We start from the raw sequence: 22,537 nt of genomic DNA on the forward strand, positions 1-22,537 counted from the left end.
ATTTTGGGGTCTCTGGTGGGAATTTTTGGGTTTTGGGGCATTTTAAGGGAATTTTGAGGAGATTTTGGGGTCCCTGAGTGATTTTGAGGGTATTTGGTGATCCCTGAGGGGATTTTGAGGAGATTCTGGAGTCCCTGAGGGAATTTGGGGCATTTTAAGGGAATTTTGGGGTTTCTGAGGGGATTTTTCGGGGATTTTGGGAGAATTTAATGAGATTTTGGAGTTCCTGAGGGATTTGGGGGATTATAAGGGAAATACTGGGGTCCTTGAGTGGATTTTGGGGGATTTTTTGGGGAGATTTGGGGGTCCCTGAGGGATTTTGAGGGGACTTGAGGGATTTTGGGGGGATTTTGTGTTCCTAACAGGATTTGGGGGGATTTTGAAGAAATTTTGAGGGATTTTGGTTGATTTTGAGGAGACTTTGGGGTTCTTGATGAGATTTTTGGGGTTCCTGAGTGGATTATGGGTAAATTTGGGGGATTTTGGGGCAGTTTTTGGAGATTTTGGGTATTTTAAAAGAGTTTTGGTTCCCCTCAGGCCAGGCCAATCCTGGGCGGAGCTGTCGGCCATCTTGGCTGCAGGGGCGGAGCCGGAAGTGCTGGTGAGTGGGCGGGGCCTGACATGGTGGGCGGGGCCTGGAGACCATTCAGGGACCCCAAAATCAGCCCAGGAACCCCCCAAAATCCCCAAATTCCCCCAACCCCTCCCCCTCCACAGGTGTCAATCAAGGCCCTGTGCAAGGCCAGGGAGGCGGAGCTCCACAGGCCACGCCCACACAGGTAAGCCACACCCCTTCATCCTTAACCCCTAATTAACCCCTCAATTAATCAATTAATTAATGAACCCCAGAGCTGCCAATCATCCCGGGAAGGCTCAGAAGGCTCCGGATTGTTCGGAACAGGCTGAGGTGGGCGTGGCTGGCTGGGGAGGGGGCGTGGCTCTGCTCAGGCCACGCCCTCTGCTCTGACACGTGGTGCCCCTAGGCTGTACTGATTGGCCACAGCCCAGAGGCGGTGCTTTGGGCGCTGGAGGTCCTGGCCAATCAGAGCACAAGGTGGGTGCGGCCTGAAGAAGTGGGTGGGGCTTAAAGGGGAGGAAGTGGCCAAAAGAATGGGAGGGGCTTAAAGGGGTAGGTGTGGCTTAAAGAGATGGGTGGGGCTTAAAGTGTGGGTGTGGCCTAAGAGGGTGGGGGGGGCTTTAATATGTGAGGGGGGCTCAAAAGGTGGGTGGGGCTTAAGAGGGTAAGAGAGTGTGTGGGGCTTAAGACGGTGGGGGTGGCTTAAAAGGGTGGGTGGGGCTCCAAGGGATTAGCTGGATTTAATGGTGGGCGGGGCTTCAATGAGTGGGTGGGGCTTAAATTGTGAGTGGAGCTTAAAGGGATGGGGTGGGCTTAAAGTAGTGGGTGGGTTTGCCATAAGTGGATGGAGCTTAAAGGGATGGGTGGGTGGGGCCTAAATGATGGGTGGGGCTTAAAGAGGTGGGTGTGGCTCAAAGGGAATAGGTGTGGCTTTAAGGAGTGGGTGAGGCTTAAAAGAATGGGTGTGGCTTAAAGGGTGGTAGGTGGGGCTTAAAAGAATGGGTGGGTCCTAAAGAGGTGTGGGGGGATTTAAAAGGTGGGTGGGGCTTAAAGGGATGGGTGTGGCTTAATGAGAATAGGTGTGGCTTAATGGGGTGGGTGTCACTTAATGAGAATAGGTGTGGCTTAATGGGGTGGGTGTGGCTTAAAGTGGTGGGTGGGGCTTAAATGGTAGGGTGGGCTTAAAGGGACAGGGTGGGGCTTAAATGGTGGGTGGAGCTTAAAGGAGTAGTCAGGGTTTAAAGGGGTGGCTGGGGCCAAAATGAATGGGTGTGGCTTAAAATGGTGGGTGGGGCTTTAAAAGGTGGGTGGGCCTAAAGGAAGGGTGGGGCATAAAATGGGAGGGTGGAGCTTAAGGGCATGTGTCGAGCTTAAAGATGTAGGTGGAGCTTAAGTGGGTGGGTGGGGCTTTAAAATGTGGGTGGGGCTCAAAGGGATTAGGTGGGCTAAATGTTGGGTGGGGATTAGAGGGATGTGACCTAAATGGGTGGGTGGGGCTTAAAGGGATGGGTGGGGCTTAAAAGGGTGGGCAGGGCTTGATGGGTGGGTGGGGCTTAATAGGGAGGTGGGGATTAAAGGGGTGGGTTGACCTTTAGGATGTAGGTGCGGCTTAGAGGGGTGGGTGGGGCTTAAAAAGGGTGGGCAGGGTTTAAGGGGAGGGTATGGTTTAAAGGGTATGGGTGTGGCTTAGAGATGTGGGTGGGGCTTAAAGAGATGTGTGGGACTTAGAGGGTGGGTGGGGACTAGAGGTGGGTGGGGACTAGAGGTGGGTGGGGCTTAAAGGAATAGGTGGGTCTTAAAAAGGTGGGTGGGGCCTAAAGGAAGGGTGGGGCTTAAGGGGATGATTGGAGCTGAAAGGAGTGGGTGGAGCTTTAAAGTGTGGGTGGGTCTTGAAGGGATTGGGTGGGCAAAATGTTGGGTGGGGCTTACACAGAGGGGTGTGGTTTAAATGGGTGGGTGTGGCTTAAAGCGATGGGTGAGGCTTCAAGGGGTGGGTGGGGCTCTAAGGGATGGGGCAGCTGAAGGCGTGGATGGGGTTTGAGTGGGTGGGTGGGGCCAAAGGGGTGGGTGTGGCCTAAAGGGGTGAGTGGGGCTTAAAGGGATGGGTGGAGTTTAAAAGGGTGGGTGGGGCCTAAGTGGGTGAGTGGAGCTTAAAGAAGTGGGTGTGGCTTAAAGGGATGGGCAGGCCTTAAGGGGGTGGGTGTGGCCTAAGGGGGTGTATTGGGCTGAAAGGGATTGGGTGGGGCTTAAAGTAGTGGGTGGGACTTAAAGGGGTCAGTGTGGCCTAAATGGGTGTGGTGTGGCCAAAAGCAATGGGTGGGGCTTAAAGGGGTGGGTGGGGCATAATGGGGTGATTGTGGCCAAAGGAATGGGTGTGGCGTAAGGTGGGGCTTAATGGGGTGGGAGGGAATTTTGGGGGTTTTTTAGGACATTTTGGGGTCCCTGAGGGGATTTCTGTTGCCGTTGGGGGTGTGGCCTCACACCTGTCAATCACAGAGCTCTCCTGCATGGCCCCGCCCACTCAGCCGAGGCCCCGCCCACCCTGAAGTGCCTCTTGCAGGTGAGGGGGGAGGGGAATGGGGTTGGGGTCAAAATTGGGGATTTTGGGGCTTCTTGGGGGTCAAAACTTCAGATTTGGGGGATTTGGGAGTCAAGTTTTTGAAATTGGGGGATTTTGGGGGGATTTGGGGGTTTTGGGGATTTCTTGGGTCAGAAATTTACGTTTTGGGGACTTTCTTGGGGACTTGAGGGATTTTGGGAACTTTTAGGGTTGGGATTTTGATTTTTAAGGGGGATTTGGGATTTTTGGGGGGATTTTGGCAATTTTGGGGTCAGGATTTGGGGTTTTGGGGTGAATTTGGAGTTTTTGGGGTCCCTGAATCCATTCTTTTGTGTTCCTGAGGTGTTTTTGGGGTGGATTTGGGATTTTTGGGGTGGATTTTGGGGTACTGGGGGGTTCTGGGGCAGATTTTGGGATTTTTGGGCTCCCTGAGTCCATTTTTGGGGTTTCTTAGCTGGTTTTGGGGTAGTTTGGGGTTTTGGGTGGGGTTTTGGGGTTTCCGAGTCCATTTTCAGGATCCCAGGATCGTTTTTGGGGTGGATTTGGGGCTTTTGGGTGTTTCTGAGCTCATTTCTGGGGTGGATTTTTGGGATTTTGGGGTCTCCAGGCCATTTTGGGGTCCCTGATGTGCTTTTGAGGTCCCCAGGAGTGCTGGGGGGCCGTGGGGGAGGTGTGGGGGGCACTGCCCCCCCTCCTGTCCTACCTGTCCCACCTGAGGGGGCAGCTGCGGACGCACCTGGAGCGGGGGATGGGCACCGATGGAGTCACCAGGTAACACCAAAATGTCCTGAATTATCCCTAAAATATTCTCAATTATCCTAAAATATTCTAAATTACACTCAAATATCCCAAAATCCCTGAAATCCGGCCCAAAATACCCCAAAAATCCCAAATGCTCCCAAAAATCCCCTGGGACACACCTGGAGCGGGGGATGGGCAACGATGGAATCACCAGGTGAGATCAAAATCCCCTGAAATATCCCCAAAATATCCTAAAATATCCCAAACCCATCCTAAAATACTTCAAATTATCCCCAAATGTCTGAAATCCAGCCCAAAATGTACCAAAAAAATTCCCAAATCCACCCCAAACTCCCTGAAATTGGTCCTAAAATACCCAAAATTATCCGAAATTTGTTCTAATGTACCCAAAATTCCCAATTTTTATTGCCTTTTCCCCAAAATCCCCATTTTTCACCTCAAAATCTCCATTTTCTCTCCTGTTTCCCGAATTTTATCCCCCAAAATCCCCATTTCTATTCCATTTTTTCCTCCAAATTCCCATTTTTATTCCCATTTTTCTACCTGTTTTCCTCCCAAAATCCCCATTTCCCCCCCCCCCCTATTTTTCCCCATTTTCTCCCCATTTTCTCATTTTCCCCATTTCTCACCCCAAATTTCCCTGCGCCCCCCCACCCAAGGCTGTTTCTGCTCTGGGTGGGGCTCTCGGCCTTCTGGGGCTCCCTGGGCCCCAAATCACCCCAAAATTCGGTCCCAAAATCCCCAAAGTTTGGCCCCAAAATCAGTCCCAAAATCGGCTCTAAAGTCCCTGAATTCAGCCCCAAAATCCCCAAGTTTGGCCCCAAATTTCACCCCAAAATTGGCTTTCAAATCCCAAATTTGGCCCCAAAATCCGGTCCCAAAATCGCCAAAATTTGGCCCCAAATTCTCCAGGTTTGCCCTAAAATCAGCCCCAAAATCGGTAAAACTCACAATATTCCACCCCAAAATCTCCAATGTTCCAGCCCAAAATCCCAAAATCTAGCCCCAAAATTAGCTCTAAAATCCCCACAATCGGTCCCAAAATCCCCAAAATCTGTTCTAAAATCCCAAAATATGGCTCCGAATTTAGCCCCCAAATCCCCAAGTTTGGCTCCAAACCCCCAGAAAAAAACCCCAAAATTTTGCCTGAAACCACCAAAATTCCGCTCCAATTTCGCCCCAAAATTCCCAAATTTGGCCCCATAATTGTCCATAAAATCCTGAAAATTTGCTCTAAAATGCCCAAACTCAGCCCCAAAATCCTCAAATTCAGCCCTAAATTCCCCAAAATCGGCCCCAAAATCCCCAAATTTGGCCTCAAAAATCCCCAACATTTGGCCCCAAACTCAGCTCTAAAATCCTAAAATTCAGCCCCAAATCAGCCCCAAAATTTCCCAAATCGGCCTCAAATTGGGTCCCAAAATCACAAAGTTCATCCCCAAAACTCCAAAATTTGGCTCTAAATCTCCAAATTCTGCCCCAAAACTCCCAAATTCAGCCTCAAAACCTGTTCTGAAATCCCCCAAATTGGCTCCAAAATTGGCTCCAAAATCACCAAATTTGACCCCAAAATCCCAATTTTTATTCCCATTTTTCCCCCATTTTTCCCCCTATTTTCCCCAAAATCCCCATTTCCCCCCCCTATTTCTCCCCATTTTCCCAATTTCCCCATTTCTCACCCCAATTTCCTCCCCAGGCTGTTCCTGCTCTGGGAGGGGCTCTCGGCCTTCCGGGCCTCCCTGGGCCAGGCGCTGACCCAGCTGCAGCAGGAGCTCCAAAATCCCCAAAATCCACCCCAGGAACCCCAAAACCGGCCCCAAAACCTCAAAATCCACAAAATTCAGCCCCAAAATCCCAAAATTTGGACCTGAAATCTTCAGATTTGGCCTCAAAATCAGCTCCAAAATCGGCTCTAAAACCCCCAAATTTGGATCCTAAATCCCCAAATTTAGACCCAAAACCCCAAAATTTGGATCCTGAATGCCCAAATCTGGCCCCGAAATCCCCGGATTTGAGCCCAAACTCGGCCCTGGAGCAGCTCCAGCAGCAGCTGTGGGGGGGGAGGGGCCGAGTGGTGAGTGCGGGAATTTTGGAGGGAATTTTGGGTTTTTTTGGGTTTTTTGGGGTTTTTAGGGGGATAAAATGGGGAGTTTGGGGGTTTGGGATTTGAGGTTTTTGGGGTTTGGAGATTTTTGGGGTGTTTTGGGGTTTTTTTTGTTTTGTTTTTTGGGGATTTGGGGTTTTTGGGGGATAAAATGAGAACTTTTGGGGGATTTGGGGCAATTTTGGGTGTTTGGGATTTTGGGGGTTGGAGATTTGGAGTGGGGGTATTGGGGGGATTTGGGATTTTGGGGCATTTGGGGTTTGGGAATTTGGGGGATTTTGGGGGATTTTGGGGGATTTGGGGTTTGAGGTTTTGGGGTTTTTTTCTGGCGGTTCTGGGCCTTGGAGTTTTTTGGGGAGTTTTGGGGTTTGGGGGATTTTGGGGTTTTGGGGATTTAGGATTTGGGGTTTGGGGATTTTGGGGTTTGGGATTTTGGGGGGTTTTTTGGGGATTTTGGGGTTTGGGATTTTGGGGGGTTTTTTGGGGATTTTGGGATTTGAGATTTTGGGATGTTTGGGATTTGGGGTTTTTGGGGCATAAAATGGGGAATTTTGGGGTTTTGGGGAAGTATTTGAGGGAATTTTGGAATTTGGGAGGTTTGGGGATTTGGGGGTTTGGGATTTTGGGGATTTGGGACATTTTGGGTTTTTGGGGAGTTTTGGGGATTTTTTGGGGTTTTCGGATTTATTTTTTGGCATTTTTAAAGATTTAAGATTTGGGGGAATTTAGGGGGTTTGGGGGCTTTTGGGGCTTTTGGGGTTTTTGGGAATTTTAGGGATTTAAGATTTGGGGGTTTTGGAGAATTTGGGGTTTTAAGATTTTGGGGTTTTGGAGATTTTAGGGATTTAAGATTTGGTGATTTTGGGAGGGATATGGGGGAATTTTGGGGGTCTTGCGGATTTGGGATTTTGGGGTATTTGGGATTTGGGTTTTTGGGAGATTTGGGGGGAGAATTTTGGGGGATTTGGAGGTTTTTGGGGGGATTTGGGGATTTTGGGGGACTTGGAGGATTTGGGGTTTTGGGGACTTTGGGATTTTTGGGGGTAAAATGGGGAATTTGGGGCTGAAATTGGGGGATATGGGATTTGGGGTTTTTTTGGGATTGGGGGATTTGGGAGTTTGGGGCACTTTGGGGGATTTGGGGAATTTTGAGGTTTTTGAAGTTTTTTTGGGGTTTTGTGATTTGGGGTTTTTGAGGCGGTAAAATGGGAAATTTTGGAGATTTTGGGGGGTTTTGAGGGACTTTGGGGTTTTTGGAATGTTTAGGGCTTGGGGGGGAGTTTGGGGGTGTTTGGGATTTTTGGGATTTGGGGTTTTTGGGGTTTGGGCATTTTGGGGGATTTGGTGGATTTGGGGGATTTTGGGGCTTTGGGAATTGGGGGAAATTTGGGGATTTTGGGGGTTGGGGGGTTTTGGGGGGTTTTGGGGGATTTGGGATTTTGGGAATTCGGGTTTGGGATTTGGGGGTGATTTGGAGTTGTTTTTGTAATTTAGGGGGAAAAGGGGAATTTTGGGGGAATTGGGGAACTTTGGGCAATTTTGGTGATTATGGGGTATTTTGGGTGATTTGGGAGAGATTTTTTGGGTATTTTGGTTGACTGCGTTTTTTGGGTTAATTTTGGTGATTTTGGGTTAATTTTGGTGGATTCTTGGGTAATTTTGGGTTAATTTGGGGGATTTTTAGGTAAATTTTGGTGATTTGAGGTTAATTTGTGTGATTGTGGGGGGATTTGGGGGGATTTTGGGGTGAACTTTGGTGTATTTGGGGTTAATTTGGGTGATTTTTGGGTTAATTTGGGTGATTTTTGGGTTAATTTTGGATTCATTGGGGGGGATTTCAGGGTTAATTTTGCTGTATTTTGGGTGAATTTTGGTGATTTTTGGGTGAATTTGGGGGGATTTCAGGGTTAATTTTGGCTGATTTGGGGTCAATTTGGGTGGTTTCAGGGAGATTTTTGGGTTAATTTTCGTGACTTGGGATAAATTGTGAGCTAATTGTAGGCTAAGTTGGGGTATTTTTAGGGAAAATTTTGGTGATTTGGGGTTAATTTGGGTGATTGTGGGGTGATCTGTGGGATTTTTGGGTTAATTTTAGTGTATTTTGGGTTCATTTTGGGTTAATTTGGGTGATCTCAGGGGTTTTTTTGAGTTAATTTTGGTTATTCTGGGGTTAACTTGGGTGATCTGGGGAGATTTTTGGGTTAATCTTGTTGATTTTAGGTTAACTTGGGTGGTTTTGGGGGGATTTTTGGGTGAATTTTGGTGATTTTGAGGTAAATTTAGGTGATTTCAGGGGGATATTTGGGTGATTCTGGGTTAATTTTGGTGATTATGGGGAATTTTTGGGTTAATCTCGGTGATTTTTGGGTTAATTTCAGTAATTTTGGGTGGATTTTTGGGTTAATTTAGCTGATTTTGGGGTTAATTTGGCTGATTTTGGGGTGATGTTTGGTGATTTTTTGTGTTAATCTGGATGATTTTGGGGGTATTTTTGGGTAAATTTTGGTGATTTTTGGTTTAATTTGGGTGATTTCAGGGGGATTTTGGGGTGAATTTTTGTGCATTTTCTGTTAATTTTGGGTGAATTTTGTGGTTCTTTGTGTTAATTTGGATGGTTTCAGGGGATTTTGGATGAATATTGGGGGAATTCTGATGATTTTTGGGCAATTTAGGTGATTTTGGATTCATTTTGGGTTAATTTTTGTTTCATTTTGGTGTATTTTAGGTTCATTTTGGGTGAATTTTGGGTTTATTTTTGGGTGAATTCTGTTGATTTTTGGGTACATTTGGATGGTTTCGGGGGAATTTTGGGTTCATTTTGTTGATTTTTGGGTTATTTTGGGTGAATTTGGGGTGAATTCTGTTGATTTTTGCCGTTTCCCTCCCCAGCTCCGTTTGCAGCAGCGCCTGCGGTTCCTGAGCGCCGCCACCAGGGGGCGCCGAGCGGCGCTGGGAGCGCTGCAGGGGCAGGTGGGGAGCAAACCAGTATGGACCAGTATGGACCAGTATAGACCACTAAGCCCCCCAGTCCCCTCCCAGTATATCCCAGTATCCTCCAGTCCATCCCAGTTTATCCCAGTTCCTTCCCTGTCCCTCCCAGTTCATACCAGTTTGACACTAGCTGTGATCTCAATGCTTCCAGTCCCTCCCAGTCTGTCCCAGTTCATCCCAGTTTGACTCCAGCTCTGATCCCAGTGCTCCCAGTAACTCCCACTTCCTCCCAGTGCTCCCAGTTTGATTCCAGCTGAGATCCCAGTAACTCCCAGTTTGATCCCAGTGCCCTCCCAGTATAATCCAGTTCCCTCCCAATCCCTCCCAGTATAAAACAGTATCTCCCAATTCCCTCCAGTGCCCTCCCAGTATAACCCAGTTCCCTCCCAGTCCATCCCAGTATAAACCAGTGTCTCACAATTCCCTTCATTGCCCTCCCAGTATAACCCAGTTCCCCCAGTCCCTACCAGTCCCTCCCAGTTTGATCCCAGTTCCCGACGTCTCTGATTGGCCGCAGGTTGTGGGCGTGGTGCAGGCGGGGCCGAGCTCGGCCCTTCCCCCTCTGGAGGGGGCGTGGCTGCGGCGCCGGGAGCTGGCACTGGGAGCACTGGGAGCACTGGGAGAGGAGCCCCGCCCCCTGGCACAGGCCACGCCCCCTCTGCGGGAGATGGGAGTGGCACAGGTGGGGGAGGGGCTAAGGGGGGGTGGGGCAGGGCTTAAAGAGGGATGGGAGGGGCTTAAAAGAGGGAGGGGCCTATACCAGGAGGAGGGGCCTAACCCAGAGGGCTTAAATAGGGGAGGGGCTTAAGCCAGGGGATTGGATAAAGTGGGGGAGGGTCATAAAGTGGGAGGGGCCTAAAGGGTGGGGCAAAGGCTTGAGGGGTGGGACTTAAAGAGGGGGAGGGGCTTGAGGGGGAGGGAGAAGATTTAAGAGTGGGGAGGGGCTCAAAGGGGGAGGGGTTTAGACAGATGGCATCTAAAGAGAGGGAGGGTCTTAAAGATGGGGAGGGGAGAGGCTGGAAGGGTGGGGGAGGGGCTTGAGTGGGGGAGGGGCCTCGAGGAGGGAGGGGTTTAGAGAGCTAAGGGATGGGGGAGGGGAATGGGGAGGAGCCAAAAGATGGGGGAGGGACTTAAATTTAGGGGGAGGGGCTTGGAAACAGGATTGGGGAGGAGCTTGAAATGTGGGGGAGGGGCTGGAGGGAAAGGGGAGGAGCTTAACGAGTGGGGGAGGGGCTTGGAGAGAGTGGGAGGGATTTGGGATGGGGCTTAAATGGGGCTGAAGAGGTGGGGGAGGGTGCCGCCAATTGTGGGCGTGTCCTGTGGGGTTTGGGGGGCGTGGCTAAGCCCGCCCCTGCCCCTTGTGTCCGTCAGGGCTCGCTGCTGTCCCAGGTGGCCATCTTGCATCAGCAGCTCCACCAGGGGGCGCTGTGCGTGCGCCAGGGGGCGGGGCCTGCCCTGAAGGCGGAGCCAGAGTCACTGGCCCCACCCCCCCTCACTGTGGACGTGGCCGAGCTGCTGCCCCGGCTGCGATTGGTCGGAGAAGGCTGCGAGCAGCGAATCAGGGACTGGCCCCACCTCCAGGAGCTCATCAGCCAATGGTGAGGGATGGGGCGGGGCCTGGAGGGGGAGAGACTTGGAATGGGGGCCTGGCTCCTCCCACCCCAAGCCCCACCCTCTTTTCCTAACCCCACCCCTCCCCCCAGGTGGGCCCAGCCAGCCCAGTGGGTCCTGGCCACACCCCCTGGCTGCGTCCCCTTCTCCCATTGGCTGCAGCGCTGGAGAGCCGCCGCCCATGCCCTGCAGCCCACGCCCACCCCCGAGGAGGCCCCACCCACCCCTGAAGAGGTCCCGCCCACTGTTTTGAAGGGGGAGGAGTGAGCAGAGGAGGCTCCGCCCATTTAAAGCACTCTGGAGGTTCTGATTGGTTGGGAATAAAATGGTGTGGGGAAAGGGGCGTGGCCTGAGTCTGTGCTCAATGTGGGGACCCAAAATGTCCCCAAATGGCCCCAGAATGTCCCAAATGGCCCAAAAATCACCTCAAAATGGCCCCAAAGTGCCCAAAATATCCCCAAATGGCCACAAAGGGTCCCCAGGGGGCTCCTGAGGTATCCCCAAGGTGTGTCCATAATGCTCCATTCAGGTCCCCAAAATGTCCCCAAGATGTCCCCAAAGTGCTCTCAGGGTGTCCCCACAGTGTCCTTCAGGTGTTCCCAAGGTGTCCCTGTGATGGCCACTGAGATGTCCCCAAGGTGTCCCCAAGAGTTCTTCAGGTGTCCTCAAAGTGCCCCTGAAGTGACCCTGAGATGTCCCCAAGGTGTCCCCGGGGTGGCTTTGAGATGTCCCCCCAAAGGGTCCTCAAGGTGTCCCCAAGATGTCCCCCTAAACTGTCCCCAAGGTGTCCCTCAGGTGTCCCAAAGTGTCCCCAAGGTGTCCCCTGCGGGTCCTAAAGTGCCCCTGCGATGGCCCCTGAGATGTCCCCAAAGTGTCCCCAGCGTCACTCCCGTATCTCCCTCAAATGTCCCCAAAGTGTCCCCAAGGTGTCCCCAGGGTGTCCCCAAAGTGCTCTCAGGGTGTCCCCATGATGGTGACCCTGAAGTGTCCCCCAGGGGTCCCCACGGGGTATCCTGAGGTGTCCCCAAAGTGTCCCCAGGGGGGTTCTGACAGTGTCCCCCTGGGGTTATCAGAACGTCCCCAAGGTCTCCTCAAGGTGTCCCCAAAGTGTGCCCAGAGTGGTGGCTCTGAAGTGTCCCCAAAAGTGTCCCCAAGGTGGTCTTAGGGTGTCCCCAAAGTGTCCCCAGGGGCGTCCTGATGTGTCCCCTATGTGTCCCCATGACAGCTCCCAAAGTGACCCCAGGGTCTGGCGTTCCCAGAATGTCCCCACAATGTCCCCAAAGTGTCCCTGAAATGACCCCAGGGAGTTCCTGAGGTGTCCCCAAGGCGTCTCAGGGATGTCCCCAGGGTCACCCCAAAGTGTCCTTGAAGTGGCTCCAAAGTGTCCCCAAAGTGCTCTCTGGGTGTCCCCATGATGTCCCTAAAGTGTTCCTGAAAAGACCCTAGGGTGTCCCCAAAGTGTCCCCAAGGTGTTCCTGAGCTGGGGGTTCTTAAAATGTCCCCAAAGTGTCCCCAAAGTGCTCTCAGGGTGTCCTCAAAATGTCCCCAAGGTGTCCCTCAAGTCTCCCCAAAGTGACCCCACAATGTCCCCGAAGTGTCCCCAGGATGTCCCCAAAGTGTCCCCGAGGTGTCTCAGGGATGTCCCCAGGGTCACCCCAAGATGTCCCCAAAGTGTCCCCAAGATGTCCCCAAGATGTCCCAAGAGTGTCCCCAAGGTGTCCCCAAAGTGTTCCCAAGGTGTCCCCAGGCTGCTCTCAGGGTGTCCCCAGGATGTCCTCGAAGTGTTCCCAGGGGGGTACCAAAGTGACCCCACGATGGGCGCCATGATGTCCCCAAGGTGTCCCCAGGGTCACTCCCAGATGTCCCCAGGGTGCTCTCAGGGTGTCCCCGAGGTGTCCCCGAAATGACCCCAAGAGTTCCTGAGGTGTCCCCAAGGTGGCCCCAGGGTCACCCCAAAGTGTCCCCAAGGTGTCCCCAAAGTGCCCCAAGGGGTCCCTGAGGTGTCCCCAGGGTGGCCCCGCCCCATCCACACCAGGGGACACCAGCAGGGGGCGCCCCGGTGCTCCCAGTGCATCCCAGTACCAACCAGTGCATCCCAGTGCTCCCAGTTCAAACCCTGTCCATCCCAGTGCTCCCAGTTCAATCCCAGTTCCATTGCAGTCCATCCCAGTGCATCCCAGTTCAATCCCAGTGCTCCTACTGCATCCCAGTTCATGCCAGTGCTCCCAGTTGATCCCAGTGCTCCCAGTACATCCCAGTCGGTCCCAGTTTGTCCCAGTTAATCCCAGTCCATCCCAGTGACTCCCCCCAGTCCCTCCCAGTATATCCCAGTACAAAGCCGCTCTGTCCCAGTCCCTCCCAGTACAGAGCTGAGGAAAGTGAAGGGAGACGAGCACACGTCCGATTGATGAGCATCGAACTCCGATTTATTGATCCAGCTTGCACACTTTTAGAGTAGTGTTAATTAAGCTCATAAATATTGCAGAACCCGAGCTCATCATTGGTTACAGATTACACACCAACCCCTCCTTTGTTGCCAATACCTGTGGTTCCTTGTTGAGGCTAATACTTGTTTTTCCCATCCTGCTGTTGACTTGTTATTGACCATTCTCAAGGCCTCCATGTTTTCCACCATGTTTTTCTCATCACTTTACTCAAGGACATGGTGTTTATTGTTGTTAAGGAAAAAGCCTGAGAACTTGCTGCTTACAGCTGCCTTTTACTTTTTAACCAGCTGTATGTGCTCATGGCCTTTCTATAAGCCACGTCTGAACAAAATTCTCCAACACAAGGTCTCCTCAGCTGGGCTGGAAGAGGACACCATGGTGTGTGCTCTGCGCAGTCCAGACCCACTGCCCAGCATTGCTGCATCACAGGGAGCTCTGGAACTTGATTGCACTGCTGGGCTTTAAACTGCTTTGTATGAGAAAATAATCTAATTACTCCTGAGTAATGAAATGCGAGACTTGAGGAGACTGAATCCACTCGCATGTGCTTGCTCTGTCTCTGTTTGCTGGACTGGCAATGCATCCACTCGAGCTTTGTGCAGGATCTGTAAGCAGAGGTTATGAGAATTCACTGGATAAATTGGCCCTGCCCTCATGAGTGTGATGACTCTTTGACACTGGCTTTGGAGATCTGTTAACTCACTAAGTTAGAACACTCCAGGATTGTCCCTCTGTCCCTTCTTGTATTTTGCTGAGTTTTTCTTTCTGTTACTCTTCTTTTTATTTGGAAGGGGAAGTATCATGCTGGTTATTAAAAAAAAAAACAAACTCCACTTCCAAACCAGTTCCTTAATAAACACAACAGTTACCAGCTGTATTTCAGAATGTTTCTGTAGTTTATGCACTTTTGAGTGATGAGTTAACAATGGGGAAAGCTTTATTTTGGCTATGGTGGTGCATGCTCTTGGGGTGACACTTGTGTCTCTGATGGAAACGTGCACAGTAATCTAACCAGCTGAGTATTGTGGAAGAAAATCTTTGAAGACACAAAATTCAAAGAGCAAAAGACCAAATTGAAGCCACTTTTGCTACTCATTGCACAGGAACCTTCTTCATTTAAATATTTTGACACATAGGGAAGCTTCCTAACACAAAAGCGAGTCCTGTGGTGTGTCCAAATACTGCCCAATGTGTCTGTTAGACTCTTCACTTTGATTTAGATTCAAATGGTTAGTGAAGAAAAATTTCCTTAGGAACTAGCCTGGCAGACTTGGGCAGGTGTTGACGAATCCTCCAAGGCTGTAACTGCCAAGAGATGTGTAATGCCTCAGTGTCAGCAATGGGACTTTAACTTTGAAACTTAATAATGACTTTACATCTTCTGTTAACCACTGTGGTAGAAGTATCCAGTTTGTCCTGAAGTTGCAGCCTGAATTTCTTTTCCACATCAGAAGGTTTTGCTTCTTTGCTTCCTCTTTCCCTACCAGCTGCAATATTTCATTGATTTTTTTCTAGAGCTTTCTGCCTTTTCAGTGGAAGGTTATGCAGCAGAATGAAGGTAAAGCTCCAAGGTAATGTACCTTTGCATTTATTACCAGGTTATTTAATATAAAGTACTGATTGTGCTGTTTGTTTCCATATTTCATAGAATGAAAAAGGGACGTTTGCAGCTCAGCACCTCCCACCTGTGCAGCAGCTGAGCAGGTGTCACACAGTGGGTCCTGTTGTGTTTGATGTCAGGTTCTTGGCTCCCCTCAAGATCTACCACTGTTCACAGCAAAACTTTAGCTTGATCATACATGGGAGACTAATTGGTGTCACTAATGGATCGTTTTCACTTCATTCCTCAAAGAAATCTCCAGATAAGGGGACCAATGTGCCTCCTGCCCCCAAGGGATGTGTTTTGTGGTCTGTGTGTGTTTGTAATTCTGGGATGGCTGGGCCCTGAGTGAGAATTCTCCAAACTCCCCTCTGCAGGAAGCTCCAGTTCGGTTTTAAGTTTGCAAAGGCCTTTGATGGGGCCCCTTAGCAACAGCTCAGTCTTATCTGAAGGCTGTGCAGCCTCTCAGAGAGGAAAGATCTTTGCATGAAAAGAATCCTGGCTGGCTGTGGGTGAGTGATCTGCAGAGGGAGGCCACCAGTGATGCTCTGTGGGGACCGTGCTGTTCAGCACCATCTGAAGTGACCTGGGGAGAGGGCAGACAGCAAAGTGACAAAACTGTTCCAGAGACTATCATGCATTAAGTTTCCACACTCATTTTCTAATCCCCATTTTAAAGTTACCAGCTCCAGTCTCCCCTGTTCATCATCCTGCTTTTCCTTTGGGAATGGGGATGCTCCTGCTGTAGGGTGGTTTAATATCCATTTAAACTGCACCACTTATGCACACCTTTATGTTGTGTGACAGTTCTGCTTAGGCAGTTATGGTATTTGGGAACATCCAGTTATTCTGCTTTTTACTGCTAGCAGTCAGTGGAATTTGTACCTCTGGCATAATGGTGGAAGTATTTTGATCAGAGGTCTGTTATATGGGAAGAGTAAATGGTTGGTGAAATGAAAAGTACCAGGCTTAACTAAAAAGTTATTTAAAAGACACTTGCCTGGAAGGTTGACTTGCATATAAAGTGCTTGGATGTGTGAAAGAAGTAATTAAAATGCATGATGATTTCTGGGAAAAGTGTATAGAACTTGCCTCAAAAAAACTTCCACCACTCCTGTGCAAGGTACAGGAAACCCCGTGGAGCCTAATTTAACCCAGAGAATCAGCACTTCTGCACTTCACATTATTCACATAAAGCTTTGGAAATCTCTCCTATGCCCTGACCCTCTCACAGTGTCAGTCAGAGTGGGTGATAGCCTAAAACAGACACAGCCAGTCATGACGTGTAGCTGACATTGGGCAGATAGACCTGCTCTGCAGCATTAGGGAGGGTTTGAAGCGTCTGCTTTCAGCAGAAGTCATTTTTCTTCGGCCAGAGGGGCCAGAATATCTGTTAGCTCATTTGGATCTGTGAGGCAGATCTGTGAGGAAGACACAATTCCTTTGGCACTATGTTCACAGAGCCACCATTGCTGGGGCTTTACAGGAAGCCCTTGGACATGAGCTGGAGGACACAGGGCTGGAGCCCTGAGCTAGGCAGAGGATCCTGATTTGATCACTGCATGGTATTTGTCAACAATGGAACATAGGAATACTCTTTGCTAATTTTCCTGTTGTTTCCCTATATCACTTCTGCTGAATTCATTTCCATCACAGAAAATTGTTCTCAAAACTAAGAAGGTAGAAAGCTCCAGCCCTGAAGATTCCAGGCCCTCACTGACCTGGAATCACCAGACAATCCTTGGCAATTGGTACTGTTCTCTTACTTTGTTAACAAAGATGTTGATGGTAAATTTGTTAACCTTTGCTACCAAATGTGTTGATGGTAAATATGTCTGTGATTGAGAAGTGTGGATACAGCACTTTGAAGAAAGGAAAAGCTGCTGCTGTACAATCTGTGCCCCCCTGCACACCATCCTCCTCCTCTTCCACTGCTTGTCTTCTCGTGGCAGGGAGAAGCCTGAAGCAGGAATCTCCCATGTAAACAGGGAGCACCAAGCAATCCATCATTTTTCAGTTAACCCCAGCAAAGGGCACTGCTATCTCTGGAGGAGGCAGCTTTTATTCCAAGTGAGGCTCCGTCTGCCTCTGACCTTGTGGAGTTTCTGTTGGAACAAGGAGCTCCCACTGCACTTTTCCTCCTTCCAGACTGAAATCAAGCAGGGGCTGAGCTCTCACCAACAGAACAGCAGGCAAAGAGCTTTTTTTCCTTTTTTTTTTTTTTTTTTTTTTTTTTTGCTAGGATAACAATCTGGAAGTGGAAAGGAGAATGATGTCCTTTTTTGGATGATTTCAGATATCAGATGCTTTGAGCAGTAAAATTGCTGTGGGCCTGTGCAAGGTTAGAGCCATCTTCAAGGAGCAGGCCTGGAATGGGAGCAAGCCCTTGAACCAGCTAATACAGGTCTCTGCACCAGAGTGCAGCCCACTTGTAAATTCCTTGTAGGATGTGCTGCTGAACCGCCGCTGCTCTGGGGGAATGTTGTTTTCCAGAGTGTGCTCAATGTGCTACTGAAGTTCATGTAATGGCTTTCTTGTTTATCTGCTTGAAGAAATCATGAGAGCAATAAATTCCTTTTCTCATTAAGGGATCTATTGGAATTGTTGTTCCAGTGCTTTCCACCTCAGAGCAGGAGCAGTGATTAATTTTGTTTCTCTTCAAGCTTCCTGCACACATCCTGTTGGCTGCAAGGGATTCTTAGGGAATGGCTCAGTGACTTCCGTGGTTTCTGGTTTCCAGGGATAAGGCATCCTCTCTGGACAACCTGTGCCAGCATTTCACCACCCTCAAAAAAAGAAAACCAAAATTTTTTCACTTAGAGCTAGTATATGGGAAAAGCAGGGCACTGACACCACACTGCCTCAGCAGCTCCAGAAGACTGGTGTTGTTTTTCACCTGGTACAGTCTTTTAGACTGTACATGGCATTCATAACTAGATAAGAGAGTATTTATCTCCAATTTAGTCAATTGTGATGTAATAGCAGCTCTAAAATAGCTACAGCACAGGGGGGTTAATGTAAACACAAATAATATTCCCAGGTTTACCTACATAATTTCCTTCTCTGTTTGCAGACTGTGACACAGCATCCAGCCTGTACTGATCACACAGTGATCACTGCAAGAGTGAAAAATACAGCTGGGTTCCCCCATCCTTGGCAGCTACAATACTGTAACAATAAAAGCACAATTATTAGAAGCACATTTCTATATTATCTGCCATAGAAATATCCACATGCCTTCAATAGCACTGTGTGGCCAGATGGTCAGAGACTGGGGCTTGGCTCTTCAGCAGGTTTTGACCATGCGAAGGGCAGAATAAGAAATGCACAAGAAACATCTGAGCAATGTGGAATATCCTCCCAAAGTGCAGGGGGCAGTGCTGGCAGCAGAGCCCTTGTAAAGGTCTGAGCCACCAAAGCACAAGGGGAAAAAGCCCTTCCTCTGCTCTGTCCCCAAACTGGAATCAGGTGCTAGGAAAGACCTTTCAAGCCAATGCAATAAACCAGAAAAGGAAGCTCTGAGCCCTTCAAGGGAATCACTTGAGCAGGGAAGTCTTGCTGGCAAAACATTGTTGGTCACCAAGTGAGGCTGGAAAAACCAGGTACCAAGCACTAAATCTCTCTCTCCAGGGGTTTGGAAAACCTCTGGCTTCTGGCATTTGGGGATGCATCAATAACTAGAAAGTAACTACATGAAAGAAAGGGGGAAAAAAAGCCAAAACTTCTTCTTGCCCGTTTATTCCTTGCAGCAGATAGGTGAAAAGAGTATTTTGCCAGCAGCAGCTCTGAATTATTTCACAACTGCACATCCCTCTTGTGCTGCAAGTTAGAAATGACAGTTTAATTCTTTTTTAATTGCCTCCTCTAAAGTACCTGAAAGAAGCCGTTTTTGCCAATTGTTCCTGGGCTCTGAAAGCAGCTGATTGCTGGAAAAGCAGTCAGTGCTCCTCTACTTTGGAAAGGGGCTCTGCAGAGAGGAGAGTGAGGGGATGCAAATATTTTTGAAATGACTCTGTAGTTCTCTCATCCTGTGTGCTCAGTGTTTGTGTGGGCTGTGTGTTTTGCAGTGCTCATCTGGCTGGTGGAACGGGAGGCTTTGGGATTTTGTTTGTATGTATTTGAGGCTCTTTGGGCTTCCCAGGCTCCTCACCTACAAGAGGGCAGGAGACCTCTGGGGCTCCTGCACTCCCAGGGCCATTCCTGCAGGGACCTGGATTTTTGAGCAGGAGGGGAAATCAGGTGTGAGGAGCAGAGCAGCTGGCAACTGTTTCTGCATAGAGGTATGTTTGTCCTTGCTCACATCAATTCATGCTTAGATCTGACCTCCTTTCTCCTTCTTCTCATAGCTAAAATGTTCATTTGAAAGCACAGATTTTTATTCTCTGCACTCTGCTATCGCTTCTCCTGCTCTTACAGAACAAGCAGGAAACGCAGTGCAGATGTTATGAATTACAGAGGTGCTGGGGCTGTGCCAGCTCTCAGATCTGTTTCTGCTGGTGGCTGAGGAGCTCCCATTTGCAAAGCCAGACAAGCACTCCTTCCCTCAGAGATCCTCCAGAATGATCTCTGCACCAAGGCAGCACTCTCCCAGAGTGCTGGGGAGAACTGGGGACCCCAGAATGGGGTCCTGCATCCAACAAATGCCTTCTGTTGCAAGGCACAAGGGCTTGGTGTCCCCTCATCCCTCCCAGCCCAGGCAGCGCCTTTCTCCTCTGCCCACATAACACACACTGCACCATCCTGGGGATCAAAAGGCTTTGGGATCCAGGATTTCCCCCCAAATCAATGACTACAGGGCAAGGAAAATAAAAACCACTTCAGATTCATTCATTTTGTCCTTTTATTTAAACAAAAATCCATCAAAATAATTCTAACTTAGCAAAAGCTACAACTCAACAGACTAAGGAACATATCCAAGACTAGTGTTGAGTATTATCTATCAAAATCAAAAAGGGCTTCCTAACAAATTTCATTTAAAGAGGTTACCTCTAGTTCAAGCCTTTAAGATTTTTAATATAAATCCCTTGACTTTTTAATATGACTTCCTATGTTGAAACCCAAAGTGTATTTCATTATTAAACCGGAATAGATGGCATGAGATAGTCTTCATCCTGTTACCTTTATTTGTAGCAGGGAGCATTACTAATTTCTAAAACGTAGAAATTAGAGTGGAATTTCTTTAGAGTCTTCTGGCCATGCTGCAGACAGCACTGGGTACACTCCAGACAGTCCTGGGTCCCTTGGAGCCAGAGCCCTCCTCGGGTGGTGACACTGACAGGCGTGGCTCAGCTTCTGTCCCTAAAGAGGCTAACCCTAACACTAACCCTAACAACTAAGCCTTACTTGAACATGAAAAATAACACTATGCCTAACACTAAAACTAAGCCCAAACCTAATGCTAACCCTAAGCCTAAACCTAAACCTAATCCTAAACCTAATCCTGACCCTAGACTAGTGGGAGCTTCCAGCAGGCTTGGGGAGGGGCTGTGGGAGCAGCGCTCTGGAACCAGGCCCGGAGTCAAGGCCTCTGCCCTGCTGTGAGGGGCTCTGCTGGTCAGGGCTGGGCCATGGCCTGTGGCGAGCCTGGGAGCTGCCAGGGCTCGAGATGTGCCGGGCAGGTCCCCACACGCCTCTTCTTCCCGCGGCGTGTCGGGCTGCCCCAGGAGTTGTGGGTAGCGGGGGTTCACCCAGATGGTGCGGTTAGTGATGGCCCTGCTGCCCTGCTCGTCTGACAGCTCCTCGCTCGTCCCAGCATCCCCTTTGGCAGCTGCTTGATCTCCGGTTTGGGGAGTTCGGTTCCTCCTCACAGGACACATAGGCGCTCTCCTTCCCACTGCTGCTGCTGCCGCCCTGGACATCCTCTGAGCTGTCCCCCTACTCGCTGGGCAGCCCTCCCAGGAGGATCTTTGCTGCTGCTATTGCCCACTGTCTGCGAGCATCCACCTGGCTTGGGGAGGGGCTGGGGGGCAAGAGAAAAAGAATTGTTTCACGACTGGAGTCCTCTGCCCAGCTGTGAGAGGCTCTGCTGGGCAGACCTGAGGCTTGGCCTGAGGCTGTGCACGAGGGAACGTTGCTGTGCTCTACCCCGGCCTCGCCTGGCCTCACATGGGGCCTCACTTCTCCACCTCTGCCTCTCTGATCTGGGTCCTGTTCCCCCTGGGACAGCTCTTTGGGGCTGCTTGCTTCCCAGGCCTCCTCCTCACCATCTGGTGTTGTCAGGACAGCCCCCAGTGCTGCCCCTGCCCCCTGCCCACTGAGAGCTTCCAGCGGTGTGGGCGAGGCTGTGGTGGGGCAGCTGGGGCCGTGCGGGAAAGCCGCCCGGCTCTGTGCCCCTGCTGCGGCGGCTGTGGCTGCCGCCACTGCCTCCATGCCCTGATGCCCATGCCGCTGTGTCCCTGGCTGCCGGCTGCGTCGCCGGAGCACAGCCGCCACCCTGCCGAGGATGGCATGGGAGCCGCGGCGCAGTGAGCGCAGCAGAGCCCGGCTGTGGGCCTTGCGGCTGTGGGGGGCCGCTGCCCGGCTCTCTGCTGCCGCTGCCTGCGCACCAGGGCCAGCACAAGAGTCACGCTGCTCCTCAGCCTCCTGAGGTGCTGCCCCATCCCTCAGCCCCTGCCTCCGGCGAAACACCAGCCACTTCTGCTTGGGCTTCGAGTCGGTGGGCTTCGGCTCGTCTCCTTGTCCGTGGACATCTCGGAGTCGCTCCGACACTGCCGTCCCCCGGGAAGATGCTGGCTCCTGATGGAGCCGCTCTCCTGGGAGTGGCACCCCCGCGCTCTTTGCCCCTTTTTATACTGTCCTGGTCAGGGCGCGGCCCCAAACGTCACAATGGGCTTTGGAGACACGCAAGCCTCACGTCACAAAGGGGAACACGGTCTGGGGCGGGGGGGGGGGGGGTCCCAAGTGTCTCCAAGGGCTCCAAGGGCTCTGGGCACAGACAAGGATTACAAGGAGTCCATGTTTCTCACTTTATCACGCAGAGTAATACACAAGAAAGCTCACAAGTTTCATGAGTTAAAAGAAAAGAATCTGCTCATGAGCTATTGAGCTACAATAGAATTTTGAAACAAAAGAGACCAAAGACGCATGATGGTCTGGACTGCTTCAGTGTCTCTTTGGCTTTAGTTGAATTCAAAAGATTTCCTTCCTAATGTGATTGGAAGTCCTACACTGCAAACCCTTTCAAGTCTGCCTTTGCCTTGTTGTATCTTTCTCTAAGAATACCACATTTGGTTCATCTCATGAAAAGTACAATCTGCACAAATGCTGCTCCGAATTGCTGTGACGTCTGGGCTGTAGCTGGGTTAGATGTGATTCTGGTCAGTATCCCCTGAGGCTCAGTTTTGTCGTGATATGAACTGATGCAGTAAGCTTGACTTAAAGAGCGGCACGGGCTAAAGGAGTCAGTCTTTGAATGCTTCTGAATATATGATCTCCCTGTCTGCTGCTTTTCTGGGCACAGCAGCAGGTGCAGGGCTTTGAGGCAAAGCCCAGTGTGCAAATTCCTGCTGCCATTCTTGCCTTCCTGCAGGACACTGACAGAATGTGCTTTCTGTTACAAGCTTGTTTCTCCAGGCTGGACTCCCTGGGCTTGGATTAGAAGGAAAAATATGGATGATTGTAGCCCCTGGACATTAAGACATAAAGACAAATGAAACCAAGCCCTGCCGCCACCCGCACTCTCCTCAGGCCCCTCCGTTCCCGCCTCCTGCCCTGAGGGCCTTGGCAGGGGGGGAGGGATAACGTTCTGAGGGTGGCGCCGGGATTGTGTGGGCGGCTCCTAGATCGTGTGGGCGGCTCCTGGATCCTGTGGGCCGCACTGGGATCCTGAGGGCATTGCCTGAATTGTCCCGGCAGTGCTTGGATCCTGAGGGCAGGTCCTGGATCC

General features: G+C 50.4%; 1 long non-coding RNA gene across 1 annotated transcript; it reads left to right on the plus strand.

The window, feature by feature from the left end:
• The first annotated feature begins 846 nt into the window (after positions 1-846).
• Positions 847-3,113, plus strand: LOC134434602 (uncharacterized). Its single transcript, XR_010031887.1, has 3 exons — positions 847-907; positions 984-1,054; positions 3,074-3,113. It is a non-coding gene; the product is annotated as an uncharacterized LOC134434602 (long non-coding RNA).
• Positions 3,114-22,537: the final 19,424 nt, after the last annotated feature.

This window comes from Melospiza melodia, unplaced genomic scaffold (assembly GCF_035770615.1).
Source record: "Melospiza melodia melodia isolate bMelMel2 unplaced genomic scaffold, bMelMel2.pri scaffold_44, whole genome shotgun sequence".
Taxonomy (NCBI): Eukaryota; Metazoa; Chordata; class Aves; order Passeriformes; family Passerellidae; genus Melospiza; species Melospiza melodia.